Source organism: Xenopus laevis, chromosome 1S (genome assembly GCF_017654675.1).
Source record: "Xenopus laevis strain J_2021 chromosome 1S, Xenopus_laevis_v10.1, whole genome shotgun sequence".
Taxonomy (NCBI): Eukaryota; Metazoa; Chordata; class Amphibia; order Anura; family Pipidae; genus Xenopus; species Xenopus laevis.
Window position 1 is genome coordinate 151,370,441 of NC_054372.1, and position 19,401 is coordinate 151,389,841.

The 19,401-nt window shown below is 40.4% G+C and overlaps 1 protein-coding gene and 1 pseudogene across 1 annotated transcript in view; one reads left to right on the forward strand and one right to left on the reverse strand.

Annotated features, from left to right (window-relative positions):
- sh2b3.S (SH2B adaptor protein 3 S homeolog) overlaps window positions 1-2,457 on the reverse strand; it is an 85,456-nt gene extending 82,999 nt beyond the window's left edge. Inside the window, exon 1 of the mRNA XM_018244217.2 lies at window positions 1,280-2,457. The gene's annotated coding sequence lies outside the window, so the exon portion shown is untranslated. The remainder of the gene's footprint in view (window positions 1-1,279) is intronic.
- Window positions 2,458-15,014: 12,557 nt separating this feature from the next.
- On the forward strand, window positions 15,015-16,349 carry LOC108706442 (annotated as a pseudogene).
- The last annotated feature ends 3,052 nt before the right edge of the window (window positions 16,350-19,401 follow it).

Below are 19,401 nucleotides of genomic sequence, written 5' to 3' on the forward strand. Positions count from 1 at the left end.
ATGTAACCAGAGCCGTGAGTGCAAATAGAGCGGCTGGCCAGAGCTCTGCTAAGCATCACCCGTCTGTAGGAGAGCATGGGATATAGCAGGTAACAAAGAGAACGTTTCTGACAGAAGGGTAAAACTTTGTATCAGTGTTACCCAGCCGGTGATTTTATTGAAGGCCAACATTCAGCTTTTATTACTGGGGAAAGCTGTTGGGGGAGGACAAGAGGGTACTAGGAGTTTTATAGTGGATCCCACAAATGGCAGTCACGTTCAAAAAGCTAAAGGCAACATTTTGTTGGTAGCCCATTATTTATAATGTACAATGTGCAATTTCACAACTATTGCACAATATTTTTTTTACAATTTACAGTTGCATCATCACACCAGTAATAACAATATCACAGGAATATATATATATATATTTATATGCTTGTTATGGGTATTCTACACACACACACAATACTGTCACCAGGAAAAATGTAAAAAGAGAAATGATCTCCTGGAGTCACTTTCCCTTCCCTGTAGCTGCAGTGAAGTACAATATCCCACGGCCTCAGCAGCTGATGGAATGACATTTTTTGGCATCTCTGTGCAACACAATTGCAGGCTCAGTGGGACTTGAGACACAAAGACAGATAGTTCAGTTGAGCATAAACGACAACTTTCAATAATCCTTAGCAGTTTTTGGCAACTCTGGGACAATGAAGGGCGACGTCAAAGAAGTAAAAAATTGAACAAACGTGTTACATACTGCTGTTTTATTCCCCATAATGCTGTTTTTGGCCTGCGCTCTAAGCGTTTATGCCAGTGTGTTCCACAGAAAGTATGTGCAATACATACTATAAGGTGCCTTTAATTAGGCGGCAGTTATGTGGCCAAATCAGACTGTATATGTGAACTGTACCTTATACAAAAGTGATCTAAATCCCATTTACTTATACCCTGGTCGTTGGCACATTTCATGCTTGCAACAGTAGAATTCTTCTGTGCCCTATGAATTGTGGCAAAAAGCACAACCACACAGGTACACAAAGTTATCACTAAAGCCTGTTGTCAGCTAGTTATTAAGCTCTAGAGAGTTATGCATGAGGCCCTCGTGTGATCAGCCTGGCATGTGGTTAGGTGGGGAGAGGAATTGGTGTAAAGATGTGAGCTGATAGTATAGTGGCATCACACAGCAGCTCAAGACTGGGTCCTGGTATGGATATTTTAGGATATCTGGCTGCACGTGGGGATCAGACTGTCAGCTATGCGACTGGTCCTTTGATCAGACACACTGGTCGGTATTTACCTGCTGGAGAAGCTGTGTTCCTTCCGAAGCCCCATGGTGCTTCAAGCCATAACAATGCATGAGTTCTTCAAGGGAGGAAACCAACCCTCAAAATAAAGAACGCTTTAACCCTTCATCATTTCCGGCAGGAGACACACACACAGAAGGCAGTTACTTTACATGTGATGTGACCGCTGAGCTAGAGGCCAGCACTGAGAGGGCGACTCCAAGTAGGGAGATCCCTGGTGGGGGAGGGGGTGCTCAGGGTGATGTGTGCGGCAGATCCCCGCCAATATACACACAGCACACGGTTCCCATGCCGAGATCTGTTATGTAAAGACAATAGAGACGATCCACTTCTTGTCCTGCAGTGTCCTCTGCATGTAGCACCGAGTAGTACCGGGGACACCACTGGCTCACAGCACACGGGGGAGACCACTGGCTCACAGCACACGGGGGAGACCACTGGCTCACAGCACACACATGTGCCTGTCACATGGCCCAGGACCGGAGTCACCGTGGGACCCTACAGATCTTCCCTTCCTCTGTCCCAGTAGGCAAAGCGCTTGCGATGTAGAGAGACTCCTGTCAGCGCTTGATCCACGTGGTCTGGGAATGAGTTCGGGCCGTACAGGTGACAGCAGGACAGAAGTGCTACGAGACTGCTCCAGTTAAATGGATGGCTCTTCTCTTCCCCCGGGACGTGCAGTACGGGCGCTAATCATTCCTGCTAAACCGAAAGTGACTCTCAAGTCCTTCTCTGACCACGAGGGGTGGAGCGACGGTGCAGTTACCCTCCTCCTTGTACTCCCACTGGGATTCCTCCGACTCACCTCCCAGCACCCCTTGCATTGGTTTCTACCCAACAGCAGCTTTCTGTAGCAAATGGGAAGCTTCTCGCCCAAGTGCCCTGGAGCTGAGCTTGGCACCTCGTACTGCCAGGAACCTTCAGGTTATTCACGGATGCTAATCACTAGTCACTCCATAGCGCTCCGCTTACAATCCCTTAAACACGGGCGCTTTTCCGCGTTTGATGCGTTAAAACGCATTTGGTAATTGATTCCATTATATTCTGCTAGGCTGCGCCAGTCTGAGTGGCGTTTTAAGTTTTAATTGTAACAACTTAAGATAAGCAGACCTCTTGGGGAAACTCACTTGGGTAAGGTCACATCTGGAGATTCAGGGAGATTTAGTGGCCCGGCAACTAATCGCTACGTTTTTGGGGCTACTAATCTCCCCAAATGGCTTCCCCCTGTCTTCCGCCTGCAAGAATGAGAAAACGCCTGCGGCATGGCTCTCGCGGCGCTTCGTTTTCCGAAGTTTCCTTGTGAGGCAACTTCGGGCGACTTCGGATAATGAAGTAGAAAAAAATTCGTGCCCAACGGTTTAATTTAAAAAAAAGAAGGCCAATGGTGTTCAGTGGAACTTAACTTTCTTCTTCCTCTGCTCCTTTCTGTGGCTTTGGCTCCTACTTCGGCGCCACTCAGGTTGTACTTTGGCGGCACTCAGCTCCTACTTCGGTGGCGGCTTGGCTCCTGCTTCGGCAGATGCTCGGTAGGGCTCCGCTCCTACATAGGTGGCGGGTCTGCTCCTACTTTTGTGGCGGCTCGACTCCTACTTCGGCCAGTTTTGTAACTACAGAGGAAGCAGACCGTGCAGCTGCAGGGGGCCCAGGAGGTATAGGGGCCCATGAGACTCTATAATAAAGGCGCACAAGTCGGTGAACTTCTTTGGATAGAGTCATCATGTAAAGAGAACTGTATAAAATATTTTCCTTTATTTGTAAACTTCATTAAAATCACACAATCCAGAAGTGCAGGGCAGGGGAGTGCATGGCTCTACGCGTTTCGTGACTACAAGGTCACTTCATCAGAAGCCAAAGGGGCCCATGAGGCCCTAATTCATTTACAGTTTCAATAAATATTGGTAAAACAGGTCAATCTGTAGACATTTTGGGGGCCTGAAAAATAATTTGCTGTGGGGCCCAATAATATCCAGTTACACCACTGACTTCGGCGGAGTCTCGGCTCCTACTTCGGCTGAGGCTCGGCTCCTACTTCGGCGGAGGCTCTGCTCCTATTTCGGCGGAAGCCCTGCTCCTACTTCGGCAAGGTTCGGCTCCTACTTTGGCGCAACTTGGCTCCTACTTTGGCGCAACTCAGCTCCTACTTCGGCAGCTCAACAAGGCCAGGCTAATCCAGGAAATGCAGCATGGCCTGGCCCCCCTTCACATATAGAAGTCACCTGGCCCGGGTGATTGTCCCCCGTGCCCTTCTGATGGCAGCCCTGCCCATAGCCACCAACACTAATCATTGGTACTGCAAAGATGAAATAATGATTTATTGTTAAAAATGATCATATTATAAAAAAAAATAACTGCATTGCCAGACAAAAGGTGCATAGGCTATATGTCTGCCCCTGCATAGTAACTATGTAGTGTTGTACTAACTGAACTGCTTGACCTTTTGGATCACAGAGGAACCAGGAGGCCCCATTCCCTTTCTGCCTGCCATTTACCTTTAACCACTAACTAGCTGCAATCTAGTGGTGTCACACAATGCTTATTTATAATAGTCAGTAGTATTGGTCTGCTGTGTGGTCCCATTTCATCTCTATGCAGTTGCATAGAAATAGTGTATTTATCAATGGGAGAAAGTTACAGTTCACCATTTGATTAATATGCTTCTAAAAATCCCAGAGGAATGAACAGAAAGTGGGTGAGCTCTAATTTCACTCTTTGTTTAATCTGCTCTTATAAGTAACTAAACAGGATACAGCAACATTTATGTGTAAGAAATAGCACCATCTAGTGGTGAATGCTCAGTGTGAGCATCTGTTTATCTTAGGAGTTCAAAAATTGTTGTATACGGAGAATTCTAATTTTGTGCTCATACAAGATAAGGTCCAATTGTCACGCAATGTACCAGACTAATGTCAGTTAAAGTCCCAGCCATCTGTTATGTTTGGCTTTCTGTGTGAATGTAAACTGAACCAATTCAACCTAATATATTTGTAAAGGTATGAGATCCATTATCCGGAAACCCGTTATCCAGAAAGCTCCGAAATACGGAAAGGCTGTTGCCCATAGACTCCATTTTATATAAATAATCCACATTTTTAAAACAGATTCCCTTTTTCTCTGTAATAATAAAACAGTACCTTGTTCTTGATCCAAATTAAAATGTAATTAATCATTACTGGAAGCAAAACCAGTCTGTTGTGTTTATTTAGTGTTTAAATGATTTCCTAGTAGAGTAGACAAGGTAAGAAGATCCCCCATGGCTACACAGCAACTTGTTTATATAAACTATGTTTGAGTTTCTGAAGAAAACACCAATTTACCAGTGCAGGGCAACAGTACATTATATTTTAATCACTTTAAAACACTTAAATTTGTTGGTGTTACTGTTTCTTTAATATGTTAATAACATATCTACTATCTAACATGATCTACTAACTAATGATTCAACATTCTCAGCCGACATTAAGGGGCATAAGTACTAAAACTTGACTTTTTCTCACTTATTAAAAAAAAAAAAAATCGACGAAACTCCCAAACCCGGTTGCCTTTAATTTATGTACCAATTACTATTCTCGATAAAATCCAGTGAGGAAAAGTAATGACAAAATTGAGTGTTGATTCGAATCGTGCAACTTTGTAGAATTATCACTACAAAAACTATGAAGCCCCCCAAAAAAATTGAATTTATCAGATTATCAAACAAAAACCAGAACAAACAGGCCAAAACTATCAAGAATCCTGAAGGTAAAAAAAAACATGTTCTTATTGTTAAAGGGACCATCTACCATTGACTTCTACATCATTTCATGATTTTGCCCTTTAAAACTCAGAAAAATTTGAGGTTTGATAGGCCCATTAATGTTATGGAAAAGGTTAAAAAATACAGTTATAAATTGTTGGCTAGCATATGACAAATTATAGAAAACAGACTAGGGAATGAATTTCACCACTGAACCATCTGGACCAGACTGCTACAATTCAGCAAAAACTATCTAATGTATGGATGGTTCCCTGGCCTGCAGTCTGTCTGCTGTATAAACAGCTCTTGTAACACCCCAACACAACCCTGAGGCTGAGAAGCATGCAGTTTAGAACTCAAAGCAGCTAGATAGCTGTACCACTGCACGCAGTTGCAGGATATGTCAGTCCTACAAGTATATTTTACCCTTTAATTTTAATGTGTACATATGTTATAGACCTTTACGTGTTAAAGACACTGTGGGTAAATTACATCCTGCTTACAGCATCGTCCATGTCTAACCATATGTCTTGAGAAAGGCTGATAAGCCTGGATGATGGAGTATGTTCTCTCTCATCCTGCATTACTGTGGCCACAGGAAGTCATCCAGCTGTACTTCTGTCTGCTACACTGTAATATATTCTTGTAGGATCTTCTTGCCTAAACAACTCCATATGTCTCCTCTGTCACTAGTTAAACCTTGCACGGCATGCTATACAAGACAGAATGGCACACCAGCTTAGCAAATGTATGCCCCTGCTCCATCAACTGCCATTTACATGGTTATTCAGAAATAAATGTGGCCGAAACGTTGTAATTCATGCAATAAAGGTGATGTGATTCACTAGAAAACTAGCTCTATGTACAGGATTATACATTTTATATTTGATCCAGCACCCACAACAACATCGTTAATCAGGATCAGAGTGCGGCTGCTGTCTGAATATATATATATATATGTGTAGTATATATATATCTATATATATATAGATATATATATATATATATAGATATATATATATAGATATATATATATAGATATATATATATAGATATATATATATATATCTATATATATATATACAGTTCATATGGGATGCACACCATAAGCCACAAGTATTTACCTGGGTGCTAGTCAGAGAGAAGATAAATAGTAATGCAAAGCGACAGCACTCCAAGGAATTTGCAACAAATATCAGTATTATGGAATGAATAAACCACCCTTTTTTGTTTGATACTGATCTTTGTTGCAAATTCCTTGGAGTGCTGTCGCTTTGCATTAATATATATATATATATATATATATATATATATATATATATATATATATATATATATATATATATATATATATATTTATTGTGACAGGATGTTTGGAAAACACCACTGTCTTAGAGAAAAGGCACATAAAAGAGTGCATTTAAACTGCATTGTATGTGCTGCAAAGGAATACTTGGCTCAGGTAGGGTTAATATTCCCTCTCAGCCAGGTAATTAAGTGGCAGCTGAGAGAGGATCTACCTGACCATGTAAAAGGGCTGTGTGAGCACAACTCAGAGCTCTCCAGGGAAGTGAGGGGCTGTGAGAGACAGAGCTGGGCAGAAGGAGCTTTGCTGCCAGCAAGAGAGTTCCAGAGGTTGGAGCCTAAATCCCTTGTGGGGAAAGAAAGAGGAAAGGACTGGCAGAGGCTGTTGAGTCTGAATCCCAGGAGGGTAAGCCAGCAGGGCTGAGTGTGAAGCCCAAATACTTCAAGGTGCAAGAGGGTGAGAGTTTCCCTTGATGGTGAGCGACCAGAGGGGGGGGGGAACCCTGAATGTTTTGCAGTGTATTTACTGAACTGTACCCTGCATGTTCTACAGTGAAGTGGAACTGTAACCTGAACATTTTTCTGTTGCCTGTTTGTTGGGAATGTTCAGCGCTTAATAAACCTGTGTTTTTGTCCTAAACATATATATATATATATATATATATATATATATATATATATATATATATATATATATATATATATATATTAGTTTTTATTGCAAGCCAAGGATCACTCAAGGGACTTGATAAAAAAAAAATCTAAATTTATGTAGTCAACCTATTATCAAGACATATCAAACAAACCAGAACACTCCAACCCACAAAAAAACTGTGAGGTTTTACCATTTATGCCTCTGGGTACCTAACTGCCCAATTATCTATTAGCCTGGGGGTAAGGTCCATTCTGTACACAAGCTGTTCTATTTTTCTCTCATTCATTCTGTCCTGTCAATCCTGCTTTGCATACATACATACGTGATTTATTGTATTTGATAATTCATTGATCTGATAAAACACATCTTATTTGTTGCTTCACACATTGAGTTTATGCTTCATACTACTTTGTGTTATAATAATTGGACTCTATGATGTTTATGTTTACATATATGCAACATCTCTGATATCAGTGGAGTTCCTGTTGTGCTAATTTCTGCTCAAATTAGTTTTTTTTTTTTAAGGGTTTGGATTGCTTAGACTCTGAAGTCCCTTAAGTGCACCTTAGTTAACTACACAAAAACATGCGTCTTTTTTTTTTTTTTTAAAGCAACTGGTAATATACAGCCTTTTTTGAGTGTGTCATTATTTTCCACTCTCTCTTTCCCTCTATATATCATCCTTATAACTAAATAGCTACCCACTGGGCAATCATGGATTTCACACAATCATATGCAAAATGTTTGACCCATATCTCCATTGGTCTATCATAGTGGTAGAAAAAATTACCCAAACCAACAGTACCAGACATCTTAAAAGCTATGCAGAATACAGTAACTGCCCAAAAAAATTCACTAAAGCCTGCAAAAATGACAGTAGTGCAACAGTAGTTGCAAAAAAGAGCATTTTACAGTGGGGGATGCACTGTATTCTGCTAATATTTTGATAATTTCCCTAAGTCCAGCTTCTCAATTAGCTGCCTAGAATCGAAGGCTCTCTTCTACACTTTCTATGCTCTCTTCTACACTTTATAAAATGTAGCATTGCTCTCTAATTCGTTTGGGACAGGTTAAATAATTAACATTTATGTCTGTTATCTATGAGATGTTACAGTGCTCTGTAATGCACTGTAATGTATATCACAATATCTCAATTGAACAATGGAACTGTGAGAGACACATGGCACCTTGTGTTCAACATTAGCACTAATCCTCTTTGAATGAACAATTTAAATTTATAAGGAATACAGTGTATACATTATAGGCCCTTCAAGCGCCATCTACAGATAACTTTTGGAATTACATTCCAGTAAGGCAACTGTAATAAAAGTGAATCATCCAAAATCTATTTATTTGCAAGCTGTCAAATAAGTGGCTTTGCCTTGTCTGATACACATAGTGAGCTTTATTTGGCTGATCAAAGCACCCATCCCTTGAGCAAACAACTAGATCTTGCTGGTGATCTGTGCAGTGTGGTTGACCAAAGACTGTATATATGTGTCCAGATACAGCCTATGACTGACCAGATTATTCAAACTGATCAGTATGTAAATGTGGCTTTACTGAATCTGGTTCCATACACAAACTGTCATAGTCACAGCTAAATGAAGTAATATGTTATAAAAATAAAATTTTAGCAAATGCTATTCACTGTACAGCGCTGCAGAATTCAGCTTTATTAATATATTTTCTGCTAATTTCCCCATCCCATGATTTCATCACCCCACACCCAAGTGATGGCATCAACCTCCCCTGACCCAAAGCCCAGTGTTCTGCATCAAAAAAGGTCAGGCCCGGATTTAGGGAAAGGCCCCCTAGGCCGGCAAGATGTTAGGGGCGGCAAGAAGGAGCCCCCTAACATCTTGTGTAAATCGGCTGCTCCTGATAGATCCGGCTGGCTTTAGGACCGCTCCTCCAGCCCATCTCCCGCTGTGGCTCCGCCCCCTCCCACTCCTCTCTGTGCTCGTGCTGCTGCTGCCTCTGCTGTGCTGCGTGTGTCCCAGCAAGGTGATCTGTTCCTGGTATGTACATTTAATATTCCCCCTGCAGATCTGCTGTATATCGGCCATGTAGAGAAATATGTCATAGTCAACTTGCAGATTTGCTGGAGGTGCAGAATCACAAGTGTTCTAAACCTGTTATAGATGTTTTTATGTCCCTTTCCTGCTTCCTACAAAATGAAAACCATTTCAGTTCTATTACACAATTAGTCTATTTTTAATATAGAACTTTTTATGCTTTAAGTTACTGCTACGATAATCAAGATGAAATAAATATTTATATACAAACTAAATATGAATTTAATGCTATAAATTAATGGCTACATATGAAATTTGATAAATGAATTTTGTACATGATTTTATATATATATTGTGTGATGAAATTAAAAACCTCAATTAATCTAAATCCATTTACTCCATTTAATTAATTAATGATTATTATATTTCATTAAGAAGAAATTTACAAGAGTGCGACATAAGGGACCTTTTTCGTTTCAACCTATTACAGAATTAGGTTTCCTTCCTTACACTTTTCCCTTGTTTACAAAATGTGATTGACTTGCATCTTAGCTGCAGGGTTCAGCAGAACATAATGGTTTTCTGTTATCTGACGTACAGACTTGTGCAGCAGCAGATACGGCCAGAAACTGCTTCTTATAAGATCAGCTGCGCTGCAGTACCAAGTGCAACATCAGACACAGTTTGTTCTATTTGTAAATTATCTTTTCAACTGGAAACAGGGTACTCTGAGAATTACTCATGTATAATAAGAGATCATGTACCCCTACTGTAAATGATAAGGATATTAGAAGTCACTGAGGGGTTCTATGGCCATATAAAGGCACAAGGCTGCAGGCTGAGTTATACAGGGAACTCTGAGTATCACTCATGTATTATAAGGGATAATGTACCCCCTACTGTAAATGATAAGGATATTAGAAGTCACTGAGTGTGACCATATAAAGACACAAGGCTGCAGGCTGAGTTATACAGGGAACTCTGAGTATCACTCATGTATTATAAGGGATAATGTACCCCCTACTGTAAATAATAAGGATATTAGGAGTCACTGAGGGGTTGTTCTGTGACCATATAAAGACACAAGGCTGCAGGCTGAGTTATACAGGGAACTCTGAGTATCACTCATGTATTATAAGGGATAATGTCTGCTGAGAAATAGGAACTACAAAGATTATGCTGCTGCCAAGACTTGACTTTTTTTATTTTATAATAAATATTTAACTGATGCTGCGGCTGCCCACTGGAGCACAATTGACAAACTTATCAAAACAAGGGACACATCTCTCTCTGCATCTATGTATAAAAAGGTGTCTATATATAGAGAATATATATAGATATATCTCAAACAAGCCTAACTGCTAGTTGATCCATCTGATCCACTTTTGCATAAATGTCCTGATTGGAAAAAGATTCACATCCAGAAAATGCGTGCGGGGGGGGGGGGGGCGGCGGCACAGTAGCTGGGCCTAGGGGGGCAAGGAGGGTAAATCCGGCCCTGAAAAAGGAGGCAACCCTACACACCCCATCAGGTCCAGATCGAGAATTAAAATAGGCCCTGGCATTTCAGGTACACAGAGGCCCGACCAGCCCACGCAGAGGCCCAAACAGCCCCCACCAGCCCACTAAATACTGACTTTCTATGGCACCTTATAGCAGCCCCTCTGGCATTTGCTAGAACCCACAGATTGCCAGTCCGGGCATGCACCCCATGGGTCCAAACTTCCTTCCAGGCAATGCCAAGTCAGGGAGACGCTCAAGGCCAGGAGCAAAAGCAAATGACAGAACTGTTAATTGACTCATGTGACCTAACTTGTATGGTTTGTTTGTGTGCACCGTGAATCCTAGGATCCCATGGGGCGGCCCTTTTTTTTTTTTTTTAAAATGGCAGTTTCTATTTATGATTACCCAATGGCACATACTACCAGTAGCGTCACTAGAGGGGGGCGGGCCCTGGTGCGTGACACGCAGCCGGGCCCCACCCCCTCAGTACGGCCGCATTTTCAGTGGCGCACGGGCTGTCGGTGGGGCCCTGAGGGGGTGCGGGCCCTGGCCTGCTCGCACCCCCTGCTCCCCTGGTAGTTCCACCACTGCATACTACTAAGAAGTATATTATTATGAAATTGTTTTATATTGTATTATTGCAGGGTTTTACAAAATGAAATATTATGATAACCAAGATATTCTTAGTTATGCCATCACTTTCCTTCTTCCCCTTTTTTTTTTTTTTTTTTTTTTTTTTTTTTGCCTTTCCTCAATACCTACACAATTGCATTGTGCTGATTTGCATACAAACGGCTTTACATGCTTTATATAGTGTAAAACGAATTGCCATCTAAAAATAGATGCAAATAAGTAAATTATAAAAACACATGCTAAACCTTCCAAGGACTCTATTTATATTGATTCAAGGGGTTACAAATAAATGAAGTCACATGGGGAAATGCTTAGTTTCCTCTTGACTCCAAAACTCTATATAATGATTTTTTAATTTTGTCTACAGAATCATCTGCAATTACCAACGTCATAGACAAGAAATTGCTCAGCTTTGTTGACCTTATCTTAGAGGTGATGCTTAAATATTCTCCCTTCAACTCACAAGGGATGGTCCTGTTTTACTTAATTTCTTCTAGGAAAAATAAGTTCCTTCTAGAGATTTCTAGGTCAACATATTCATCATGCTTCTTGAAGGCACTTTTAAAACAAGCCCATGTTTGCAAGCCATTAATAATTTGTCTTTCACCTTTTAATAAGTTTAGTTATCCCGGGACTGACTTTGTTTGACTCGGCATTTAATAGCTTTACTTTCTGTTTTTTCTGATTTATGTAAATGCATTTCAAGATTATACTTGTCCCCTCCTGCACTAGTCTTTTTCATAAGCAATTTGGTTCTTTAACAATTAACTAGTATCTGGAATAGTGATTGAAGATGGCAAGTCCGGACAGGACAATTCATGGATCATTTGTCTTGATGGGAAATTTCCATCAGTTGGCAGAAGGGAAGTGAAGAGAAGCTGCAGTTTTTTCCCCTTCCTGCTGTTCTGATAATTTTTAGACTGTCTATGGAACAATAGAAATGTGCCCTTTGACTGTGTGTCTGACTCAGTAAACTAATGTATGCTTGTACATGAGCAGTCTGCAGTTGTTTTCACCTTATTTTTTTTCTGCTTTTCTAGCCAAGCTTATTCAGGAACTGTGCTGTTGTGCAGTTTTCAAGTGGACGTTTTGGCTTTGCCTTAGTCCTTTCATCAGCTACTACGTCTCCCACTGTGACATTCATTTAGATTACAAATTGAATAAAGTAGTATGCAGATCAGGTCTGAAAGATATTAAAGTGCTCAGCCAATATTTCACTCTAGTCATCAAGTGTATCAATATTCAGATTTAATAATTGCATTTTTACTTTATTCAATTTGTTAACTGCATATGGAAAGTTCCAGTCACATTTATTAATATAGGTGCTTTACAGAATCTAGTTCAGCTATGGGACCTGTAATCCAGAATGCTTGGGCTCTGGGCTTTTCCAGATAATGGGTCTTTCCATAATTTGAATCTCTATACTTTAAGTATGCTAAAAAAAAAAAGTAATTGAAACTTTATTTAAACCCAATAGCATTGTTTGCCTCCAATAATAATTATTTATGAGATGGGGGTCAAGTACCACCTACTGTTTTATTATTTTAGATGAAATCATTTTAAGAAATTTGAATTATTGAATATACAGTAAATGTAACCTATGGGAGATGTCCTTTCTATAATTCAAAGTTTCTGGATAAATTGTTTCTGGACAACGAATCCCATACCTGTAGTGGTAAGGCTAAAGCTGGCTATAGTTTTATATGATGGCTGGTACTTGTATGGTGCCCTCAACCAATATCCATATACTATGGTTCTGAATCTGGGCAGGTTTACTATTCATCTGCCAAGGCATCACAACCCTATTGCATTTCACTGGTCTGGAAGAGAAGTACAGCAATATAGCATACCTCCCAGTATTTTGGAAAGAAAAAGAGGGACAAAAAAAGTTGGTGCGTGCTGCACTGCAAGTTTTTTTGACCACACCCATTTTTGGTGGTCACACCCCCTAATTATCATGTTCTTTTTACAACATTTGGCAGGTTATGAAAGTTTGAACATATTTCTGTGTTTTTTTTCAGTTATTACAGTTTTGCTAATGAAGGCTGTGAGTCTAACTTCTCCCAAGGGACCTGTTCTCTTATATTGTTACAATTACTTATTTGCTTATCTCAAAATTGTTACAAAATGATCTTATCTGCAGCTGTTCTGGGCTCTCTGCTGAAAGCCAATTAAGATAGAAATATTGCTTCTTTTTCTGGCTGTTCAGTGCAGAGAAAATCAGTACTTTCCACTACAAACGAGGGACTGCGGGTTGAGCTGTCAAAAGATGGACTGTTGGAGGTATGTATAGTGTGGCTTTTATCCAAAATGTACATGATTCAAACTTTGCTTTCCGGCCACTCTCTGTTCTGTAGGAATTATTTTTCCCAAAGTAGACTAATGGGTTCTCCTCACAGATATGCAGCTCTCCCACAATCCTGTGCATGATGTTTGACTGGAGTTTTTATGTTTTTTATTGAAAACTTTACAACAAAAAGGGCACGACTTCAGGAGGACACGCAGGCACACACACAGAAAGGAGGGTTAACAGCTGGGAGTGGGAGGGGTCTCTAGGAACAAATTCATTTCCTGTTTAGGTTGGTGGAAAGTGTGCTGGACATACAATGGGAAGCTGAAGTGAGCGAGGTGGAGAGGGGAGGCGATGGGAGCAATGCTGAACAGCTGGAGCGCGGGGAGAAAGGACATTGTGCTGACATGACATATGAACCACCCTTGCATTTACATGGAACTGAACCACAATAATAGGGTTTGGGGTTCAGGTAGGCACAAATGAGCCATGGCCACCCTTTTCTCCTGAACACAAGCTCCACTGGGTGCTCTACTGGCTCAGGGCAATGGCCACAAACCTGGCACCCTGGTATCACTGACCCGGCAACCCCTGGTATTCATTATATATGTAAATATTCATTACTTATAGTTCAGCAGGAGCTGCAGTGCCCTTGTTATCCAGGCACCTTATACAAACACCGCTGACAAACTCAATTGTAACTGGATTCTGTATAACAGGTGTGCCCTGCTCTCTGCATGAGCTTAAGCACTTTTGGGGTAATGTAATAAAAATGGTGGTTTTCCCAGTTAACCATAGACACAAATCGGATGTTTCTTTTCAAACAGGTTATCAGTTTATACACCTTACTTATTGGCTGCTGTATGTAGCGAACCACTCAATTACATTACCCATAGATCTGATTTGTGTGTAACGTAGTAAATGGCAGTGGGTTATTGGATGTTTGCTAAAGCCTGACCCTTGTGCTAAATCAAACCTGTCATTTGTTCCAGGATGGAATAGTTGAATTCTCCACAGCAGAACAGGATCTGGAACGAGAATAAACAAATGTTCCACGGAAGAACAAGTGACATTAAGTATATATGTTACAGGTGAGGTGTTTTTTTTTTGGGGGTACATATAGGAAATTAAATGCAAGCAAAGACATACAGTACTTTCTGTGCTGTTTGCATTGAATATTACATTACATGATTTGGGGCAGAACTAACAGCATGCCATAGCTTTAGCACTTTATTCTGAATAATGTATCAAACACCTTCACAGCCCTTGCAATGTCTTGAATGTGAGGAGGTAATGAGAGAGGAGCTGAGGAGTGAAACAAGGAGTAGCCTAAGTTGTGGTCTGAGCAGAATTGCTGAACGTTCTCACTCTTTTATTATTATTATTATTATTATTATTATTATTATTATGAACCACCACTTGTTGTATATCCCATTTTGAAATCTGGAAGATAGGTATAAAAGGACACTGAATGTTACCAATTCAGTTACGGTGCCAACTGTTTTCCATAGTGCAGAGAGCAAATCAAACACGTATGGTAGAATTCAGATTATGAGCATGGAAATTCTGCAGCATGCTCTGTCATGTCAAAACACTTTTTTTGCAGCCTATTGTAGACCGCAAAGAACAGTCACATTCACTTATAGAATACTGTATTGTAAAATGATTTTATTGGGCTAGGTGTCTAAAATGGCTTTTGTTGTAGGGCCTGTTTTATTGGATCAAGAAATTGGTTCTGCTGTTCGGTGTTTCACTATTGCATGGCACAAAACCTTTGAATTACATGGCAATTATTCCCTGTAATCTTCCAGATTCACTAAAATAGTGGCTGTTTTTGTTTTTACATTGTCTAAATTTGGTCACACATGGACCAACCGTCAGTCTTACTAGACTTATAGATGTGGAGGGGCAGGGCATGATGTTCCTGGCCATCCGACAATAAACCTATTATTGTTTCATATGTATGAGACTTTATTGATTTCTTATTTCACCAATACTTGAGGATACAAAGGCATTCCCAATATGAAGCTAAATGAACGGAACCTGGTGCATTATGCCACAAGCAAATCTCCAGTGGACAAATGCGGTTTTCTCTTTAAGAAGGGGGAACGCAGTACTAGCTATAACAAGCGTTGGTTTGTGCTGAAAGGTAACACACTCTTCTACTTTGACAATGAGGAAAGCAGAGAGCCTCTTGGAGTTATTATACTGGAAGTTGCAGGGTGGAGCTCTGCGAGTCTTCTGAGGAATTTGCTTTTGCCATCCAATTTGAGTACACCAAATCAAGAGCATACATTCTTGCTGCTGATAACCACATTGCTATGGAATCCTGGGTAAAAGCTCTCTCCAGGGCTAACTTTGAATACATAAGACTTGTTGTAGATGAACTTCAGAAGCAGTTAAATGAAATGAAAACTGGTACCACTTATAAACTTCAGGGGATGGCAGAAAAAGGTAAGGAGTTGTCTTGTAATGCACACCAGTTTCTGTCACACCAGTTTCATGAGAAAACAGCATGTTCTGTGCAAAAAGACAATATTGGTGCAATGTGGAACCGCATCCCAAATGATTCTGCCTTCAGCTGTGAGGAAAAAGTCTATGACAGCATGAGGCACCCACATGCTGATATGGAGGATAGTTCCCTACCTGGCTCTCTTCCTATGCAAAGCGAAGTGCTTCCGAAAAAGGAGGAAGAAGATTTGCCCCCTTCTTCTAAGGGAGGAGCAGAGTCCCCAACATTCAATAGTTTTGAAAAACTGCATGATTTTTTTGGAGAAGAAATTGTGGATCTAAGGACCAAGTGGATTGAAGTCTTACAAAAACAGTTGTGAGTCATGACCCTAAATGTGGTTAAGCGAATGTAAGAAATGTCACTATTGACTTAAAGGGATACTGTCATGGGAAAAACATTTTTTTTCAAAATGAATCAGTTAATAGTGCTGCTCCAGCAGAATTCGGCACTGAAATCCATTTCTCAAAAGAGCAAACAGATTTTTTTATATTCAATTTTGAAATCTGACATGGGGCAAGACATATTGTCAATTTCCCAGCTGCCCCAAGTCATGTGACTTGTGCTCTGATAAACTTCAATCACTCTTTACTGCTGTACTGCAAGTTGGAGTGATATCACCCCCCTCCCTTTTTCCCCCCCAGCAGCCAAACAAAAGAACAATGGGAAGGTAACCAGATAACAGCTCCCTAACACAAGATAACAGCTGCCTGGTAGATCTAAGAACAACACTATAGTAAAAACCCATGTCTCACTGAGACGCATTCAGTTACATTGAGAAGGAAAAACAGCAGCCTGGCAGAAAGCATTTCTCTCCTAAAGTGCAGGCACAAGTCACATGACCAGGGGCAGCTGGGAAATTGACAAAATGTCTAGCCTCAGATTTCAAAATTGAATATAAAAAAATCTGTTTGCTCTTTTGAGAAATGGATTTCAGTGCAGAATTCTGCTGGAGTAGCACTATTAACTGATGCGTTTTGAAAAAAAACATGTTTTCCGATGACAGGATCCCTTTAACATTTGTAATTGATGAAGATTCTTTTACCACATTGGACAAAAAACTATCCTGTTTAAGCAAAACGAAATGAACAAATTTAGATAATTACGGCACTTTTTTTTTTTATACTGGGAGAGAGAATGTAGTTATGTTACACCTGATTTTACTTCCTCTGTAAATGTATATCTTAAAATATGTATTGCCCTATGTATCCCAAGTATCAGTCATCATAGGGTGGGGACTTTCTTTTCCTTTTAACTGAGCAGTATAGGCCCTTACATTTCTTAACCTTGGTACCAGTTAAAGATGGGCTGGTTGTCCGCATACAGGTAAAGAAAATACATCCTTTTTTCCTGGATCCTGTGCCCTGGCGATACGTAAGGCGCCCTTTTTGTTTTCTATGTGAGTATTTTTAGACTATCTGATGGTCTTGTCAGTAGTTAAGTAAAAGCACAGCTGGGGGGAGGGAGGAATCGCTAAACTCACTCATGTCGTGCATGTTGGTAGTGTTAAAGGACCAAGCAAGTGCTTCCATATTAAGCCATTATGTATTGTGTGCATTGTGTTTATACACATTCATTTTTTTTTTTTTTTTTTTTAAAAGGGGCCATAGATGGATTTTTATTACAAGGCAAATATATGGGATTTTTATAGAATTGTTTTTTTAAGTAAGAAAAATAATAAAATGGATTCCTTACCTTAAAAGCCAGCAGAGTAGTTTAAGGCTTATGGTACATGTATGGTTTATGAACTTTAATTATGGGTGCTTTTCATTAATGAATAATCTGGGTGAGTTGTGGCATTCTGATTGCTTTCAGACGCAAGAACAAAAGGAGTTGGTATAATTTGTATAAAGTTAAGTCCAGTAGCACCCAATTCTCTAGAAGCAAATCGGTTTTGTGTGTTGGTGCAACCTGGTCAAGGTCATAAATTCTAGCATTCCCTTGCATCCATGTTTGTATTTACTTATAGTTCATCAGAGCTAATTGTGCCGGCACTGGTGCTTGCTCTAAAAATATGTGTATAGGCCCAGTTTCATCTGTAAATAGTATCAAATCATGCTCAATTAAACTTTCACTCATTTTAGCACTTTGCAAATAAATCCCCCGTTACTGCTTTGCAGCAGTTTAAAGCCATATCCGTGCACTAAATGCGATCTTTCAAACAGCCTTCTTTTGGTGAGATCACTTTTTCTGGCTACATTCACTGGTCACATTCTGGTCTGCTAAAGGGAAACAAGATGTAATCATCAAGCATTTCCTCCAGCTGCTTTATCAATGAAGAGCCCTTATAAAATCCTGTGCTGTTTCTGCCATGAGCAGAATTAAAAAGATTTGAATTATTATTTACAGTGCCGGGTGTGAATATGGCAGTGCTGGGTGTGTGTAAGGGTGAGAGCACACAGTGTTGAATGTCTTGTTCTCCTGGGTGTTACACTGTATGTATGTATTTCAATTTTGGCTGACTTCACTCATAACTTTCATAGAAAGTAATAAAATGTAACCCCTGGCCATTATAAATTTAAAGGGCACCTGTTGGCAAAATATATTATCCCCAATCCTAATAGAGCCTGCACTGGTTGGGAGTAACAGTAATTTATATTCTTAAAAAAATGCCCCTGCCATAAGTAGACCACCAGCACCAGGAGGGAGCTCATGGTTTGAGCAGCCATGTTGGAGCACACACATGCACATAATGAGCAAATGCGGCAACTCACTCATTATGCGCGTGATGTCTGAAGCACGTTATGCACGTGCGTTCTGACTGACCTGGCCACTCGCACCAGGAGCCTCCTCCCTGTGCAAGTGTCCTAGCAGGGGCAATTTAATTTTTTTTTTTTTTTAAAAAAAAAGAGCTACTGTTACCTTCAACCAGAGTGTGGACTTTATTAGACTGCACCTTTGGTTGGGGTTAATATATTTTGCAAACATATGTCCTTTAAAGGAGAACATGAATATGGGTAGAAATGCTTTTATTTTATATAAAGCACTGCGTATCTTGACAGCGCTATATAAATAAATGATGATGATTAGGGATGTCGCGGACTGTTCTGCGGCGAACTTGTTCGCGCGAACATCGGCTGTTCGCGTCCGCCGCAAGTTCGCGAACGTCGCGCGACGTTCGCCAATAGGCGGTCGCTAAAATCGAACGATTTTCGTTCGATTCGAATGAAAATCGTTCGATCGAACGATTAAAATCCTTCGATCGTTCGAATCGAACGATTTTCGGATGTTCGAAGTTCGCGAACTGTTCGCATTTTTTGCCGGTGTTCGCGAACACATTATCGGCGGTTCGCTACATCCCTAATGATGATATACTGAATTTACTGAACCAACCTAAAGATTTCTCTATAGTAGTAATGATCCAGGACTTCAAAGTTGTTACTGATGTTACCCATCTTGGATGTTGTTAGGAGTGTCTGCGACACGCACATGCTCAGTGGGCTCTGAGCAACTGTTGAAAACGTGAAGG